Source organism: Maylandia zebra, linkage group LG16, assembly GCF_041146795.1.
Source record: "Maylandia zebra isolate NMK-2024a linkage group LG16, Mzebra_GT3a, whole genome shotgun sequence".
In the NCBI taxonomy this organism is placed as follows: domain Eukaryota; kingdom Metazoa; phylum Chordata; class Actinopteri; order Cichliformes; family Cichlidae; genus Maylandia; species Maylandia zebra.
This window is the reverse complement of record NC_135182.1, coordinates 13,680,380-13,686,042: the sequence shown is the minus strand read 5'-3', so window position 1 is coordinate 13,686,042 and position 5,663 is coordinate 13,680,380. Positions and strand designations below refer to the sequence as shown.

At 37.1% G+C, this 5,663-nt stretch overlaps 1 long non-coding RNA gene across 3 annotated transcripts; it reads left to right on the top strand.

The window, feature by feature from the left end:
- Positions 1-1,128: 1,128 nt before the first annotated feature.
- On the top strand, positions 1,129-4,956 carry LOC112435737 (uncharacterized). Of its 3 annotated transcripts, XR_013093541.1 has the most exons (5): positions 1,129-1,413; positions 1,856-1,891; positions 2,249-2,399; positions 2,766-2,856; positions 3,451-4,956. It is a non-coding gene; the product is annotated as an uncharacterized LOC112435737 (long non-coding RNA). The 3 variants fall into 3 exon arrangements; XR_013093542.1 differs by having other exon boundaries at positions 1,856-2,399; positions 2,771-2,856; XR_013093540.1 differs by having other exon boundaries at positions 1,856-2,399.
- Positions 4,957-5,663: the final 707 nt, after the last annotated feature.

Here is a 5,663-nt window from a genome sequence, read left to right as displayed (position 1 = left end):
GACAGAGAGTCTTTGTTCAGCAAGTTCTATCTAGAGGAAGCAAACTTGTGAAAGGTTTGCATAGGAAAACCTGTAGAAGATTTATTAATGGCTGCCTGCTGCGCGCACTCCTTTGTCTCGGGATCACAGAGGGTCAGTGATGCATTCTCCCGTGCCTCCTGTGCATTTCACAGGGCCTCCTATGGTGGAGGCCGCTGCCAGCTATAGCAGGCTTCTGGCCAGTGGGGTCTGCCAGTTTCTCTGATACAATGTGCTTCACTGTGAAAAACAACCCCTAACTCTCATCTGGGAGGCCCTGTGTCCTCCCACAAAACCTTTTTTCATTTATTAATTTGGTTTTCTACTAAAATATCTTTAGGATTCAAGAAAATGGACTCAGTTTTTAATTTCTGTGAATATATGATATTCTACGTAATCATAATATAATAATTTTGACTATAATTTTTGCTATAATCGTGCAGTACTAGTACTAAATTGTTCCGTTCCATTTCTAAAGATAAGCTATCTGATCATATAACAAACCACAATTGACCAGGTGACGCTCACTATGGTTGAAAGCCCCATACAGTCCACTTTGATCTCAGTTCACTTCAGTTTTATTTATATAGCTCCAAATCACATCAACTGTCACCTCAAGTTGTGGCCCTTTTCTGTCAGTGTAAAGAAGTTGAACTACACATTTAATCCCAAATCCCACATTTAAATAGATGTCTTAATATGAGAAAAAGAAGTGCAATTTAAACCTCAGATCTCACTTTTTATAAATGATAAAGAAATGAGTGTAAAAGAGTGTAAAATTCCAGATATATTCTGCAAAAATTATAAAACAAAATGATTTTGTTAACTCAAAACGATTTTAAAACATAGATACTGAAAAAACAGGAACATTTCTGTCATTTAATTGTTTTGCTATTACATAATTACTGCCTGCTCCAGTAATTACTGATGCAGTATGAATGTAGAAGAAGCTATAAAACTTGAGGAATTACAGTTAAAAATCCAAAATTTATGCTCTCCTTCACTATTCCCAAATTCATGCAGTGGGCCAGATTGGAGTTTTTGCAGGGCCAGTTCTGGCCCCCCGGGCCTTATGTTTGATGGTCCTGGTTTAAGGCTACTTGTACACTGAAAAAAAGGGACTGGCCATCTCTTGGATTTATGTAAGCATCTTGCATGTATTTAACACAATTGCCTCATGTTTTAAAGTTAAATGTAACTATATAGTGTAAAAACTACATGATATGCAGAAAGGGTGTATTAAATTGTTCATATCATGTTCAGGTGAAGTAAGTTAATAAGATAGCAACGTTAAATCTCATGAAACCACGCGTGATTTCATCTCGCGGGCTTTGGATCGTGGTTTAAAAAAGGCATCCATCTCAGTCAAGTCGAGCAGCCAACTCTACGTTTTTGGTATGTCTTGATTTTTTGAATTAATTTTTACCATATTTCAGCCAAATGTAGTTAAACGTCTAGAGTGTCGCCATGTAACATGCTAAAAAAGAGCCGTTAGCTTATTTGCTGTTTTATCTGTTGTCAAAGAATTGGCGCTTTTTCATTTGAATTTGTCTTTGGCACAAGAGCCGTAATATCACATTAAACCTAATTACGAGGCACTCATAACATAATTTGGTTTTCTGTGTGAATAGATTTGCCAACTGACTCTTCAGTTACATTGTGTATTTACTGCACCGTGGTGTTAGTGAGATTTTGGACATTGAATAGCTTTAGCTAATATCATCAGCGGCATTATGCTAGCTTACATCCCTACCCCTCCTGCCCTCACCTGCTGTCCTTTTGTTTTTGTTTTTGTTGATGCACATTGAGAGACCACATCTATTCGGCATTTCACCAGGAGTCAGCTGATGGATTGTGGGTTCAAGGTGTTATGGTAAGAAAGTATATTCTATTTTCGTTTCTGTAACTTAATTATAATAGGTTTTTTATAATTATTAGGTGCATGCATACTCACCCTATTAATACAACTGAGAGATCCAAAATCTGCCATAGGTTTAACTTATACCTGTATGTATTGCCAGAAAGGTGATTACTGGACTCGCATTAATGCACACTTGAACTGAAATGAGGTTGTAACTTGTGGGTTGTTGGGTTGCAAATCAGAAACAAACATCTTTGGATTTTTTTAATCCCATAAGATCTGGAAACACAGTTTTTATTCAACAAAACATTACTGATTAACCAAGCACAGTGCCTGCTGTTATTTCAAAATAATTTTATGTCATTTCAGATAAAATGCAGCATTCCAGTGCATCCCAACCATGCATACAGTCAAGGTTTCTGACGGAGCTGAGTTTCTCTCTGACAGTCTGCTGAAAGTGTTTGCAAAGTGATCGGGGGAACAGGGCACAAAGCTAAAGGATGTAGCTGCCATTATGACAGTAAGAACTTTAAAATTCTTTAACTACAAAGTGTATATGTATTGCATTAGGTCAGTAAAAGATTTTTATGCTACATCCATTGAAACAGTCAACTATTACCTGTGAGTACCGATTCCACTAAAAGGATGCCATAATTTTCGTCATGCATTTACTGGCCCACTGAGAAAAAATTATCTTTTTTTAAAAATAAATGTTCTGGAAACTATATATCCATAAAGTTGATGTCAAACAGGAACTTTTGATATTGCTTTGTAGATGCTGGTGTTGCATGTTGACTGGTTTAAAAAGTCAAGAGTTTTTGTCTGGGATCATTTTCTTCTGTGCTACTGAAAAGTTCACAAATCTCTGTTTTCTTTGTTATAATAGTCAAGGATGACATTAATGCTTGAAGTCCCTCATCAAAGTGCTCCGCATCTGTGTGAAAGACAATTGCAACATCTTGGTGCAGGAGTTCATGGTGAGTGTTTTATGAGTAGGTTGTGGATTTGCAACATTTAGAAATGCATTTAGTTATCCACTTGATCCTCATTGGACTGGTTAGGACCAGTAGTCCTCTTTAATAATTTGAAGTTCACATGAGGCCTGGTAGTGAACTCGGCCACCGGCCCTTGAGGCCCCACCCCTGTATTAGGGGTCACATCAGTGTGAAAAAACTTTAAATTTGTCATTCTAGTGAACAAAGAAAAATCCCACCAGTATTTACATTAGCTTTTGTTTGAAAAAAAAAAAAAGACCAACTGACCAACAGCTAACCAAATTGTGGGGCTGAAAGTCTAAATTCTAACATCTTCTGAGTGACATAACCTGGATTTCTGATGGGCCGGTGTCTTTCTAACAAAAACTAATGTAAAGCATTTGAAATTATTATGTTTTTCACCCTCTCTTAGAAACTCTGTTAGACCATGAATGGCAGCATGGCAGGCCACTCTTTGGCTATAGCTATTTACTATGTTGCTTGCATTGGTTTAAATTACTCTAACATTAGAACTGGTAGATTCAAAAGAGATGAGTTTAAAAAGGAATCTTAAAGAAATGTTTTGTGTTTAACCAGGACTTGACTGAGGCCACTGCACAGATTGAGAAAACCACAATGAACATCTGTCTCCAGAGATGCGCCAGGCAATGACTTTTCTGATGTTGTTCTTCAAGATCTGGATAACGTGACCTTTGCAGTAGCCATGCTGTTTGGACCTTTTTTATTCCTTCAACATGAGTTACCCATCACAACTCTGCTACACTTTTGAGGTGATTCAAAGGGTGGTAATGGAGTTGGATGCAACTCAGCTCTCAAGAAAAGCTCACAACTAAGACAAAACTGCTCCTGCAACGAAGCTCACTGTTATGCATGTGAGTTGATCAGCTCTAGGTGAGAGGACATTTAAATCTCACACTTGTTCTGCTGCATTTTTGAAGCTCAATTCCAGGAGCAGATCGCAGGGTTCATTTTTATATACTATGCAACTGCCATGAGGACGAGCCGTTTTTTTTGTTGTTTGTTTTTCCTTTTGCTCTGTACAAGTTCTCTTTGTCTGTTTGGCAGCATTTTTAAATTTGTCTTTGTATTTTTTCTTTCTTTTACTAGTGAAGAGATGTAGCGTGAACAGTTATACAGTCTAAATATCCCATATGGGTCGTGTGAAATGGTATTTTCAATTTTATTCAGTTGAAGTAAAGAACGTTGAATATTTCTAAGTGTGCTGTTTTGAACCAAGATGTCACAGTATGATCAGTGCTGTAATTTTTGACAGTCACTGTATCAATGTTATTTTTGCATCTCTTGAATAAAGGTTTTGACCTGCAAGTGCTAATTTCTTTAGTTATTGGGGTAAAATGGGTAGTGTTAATAGGAAGGTGTTTGCCAATTCAGTAACCTAATTTAATGTTAATGGAAACTAACATTACCTCAAATTGTTTAGTTATAATTGTTGTTTAACTGAATCTTGATGTCAGAGGCCTTAAATAGAATGTTTTGATTTGTTCTTTCCCAACATTTTTCAAAAGAAACAGTCTAATTTCTTTACTGTGATTGATTCCAGAGAACACGGAAGAACTGACATTATTTAACTGTTGATTTATGTAGATTCAGTGGAGGAGTAATGTCAGTTTAATTCTTTACCTACTGTCAATGCAGTGAAATTAGACATTTTGTTTTGAAAGGTTACTGGTGGATGCCAGCAACCATCTTGGAAGAGAACAATACAATCTGTTATAAGGCCTCCATTTGAAAATTGTGTATTTGATACTAGAATATAATAGCAAAATGTAATTTGAAGATAACATGTAGTATTTAAGTGACCAAGTAGTATTGGGTAAAAGTTATTGAATCGTGTTGGGATAACGTGAGAAAATTGTGAAGGATTAAAATATTCCAAGAGCTCAAATTACTTCATCAAAACATGTTTAAGTCACATTTTATCAACACAAATTGCACAAGTTTATTGAACATGAATAAATTGTGTTAATTTAACTCAATTGTTTAAGTTGCTGCCGAAGCAAAACATCTGTGTGCAACAAATGTCCACCATTGAATTAAGTAAATCCAACAACATATTTTTTTCAGTGTACTTGGATAAATGGAATCCTTTAAAGTCTTTCCTGCCATTTGTTTTGTATCTTTTATTTACTTTTCACATACAATTGTTACCTTTAGGGTCTATCACTGAAATATAATACAGTAATGTGAGCAGTAACAGAAAATAATAGACCAAAACCATTTCCATAAAGTGGTTATTTGAGACCTTTGGGTTATTGAAGTCTTCAAATCCTTTTTGTCCTTGTGTGAGAAAGCATCTGTTCTATGCTTGTCCCAAGTGTCACTGTATCCGCCTTTATCCTCTTGAACCTCCTGGTTAAATATAGGTTTTAAGACGTGCCAATCTGCAACTTTATCGGACCCTTACCGGTCCGTCTGTCTGTCTGCCTCAGTCTCTTTTCAGAGCTTTTTGAGTCCTTTTGAAATATATTGCCGGTGTTGATCAGTGGCGGTCTGATGGTCACCTCTGCTCCTCCCACAACACTCAGAGGCACACATGGTCCATTGTTTGGCACACCGGCCTGATTAGTGTGCACTCACCAACAGGGTTGGTAGGCAAGCCACTTAGTGGAGTAAATAACCTCTGCGGTGTAATTATGTACAGTCTGTGGTGGCCTTGTGGTCTAAACTCAAGGTAAAATAGGTCTCCATCCTCCTGGCCCACCTGCACCTTTGTTAGTCACCTAGGGAAGGCTGACTAACAAAGTGCAACGTCCTCCATGCCTGCCTCT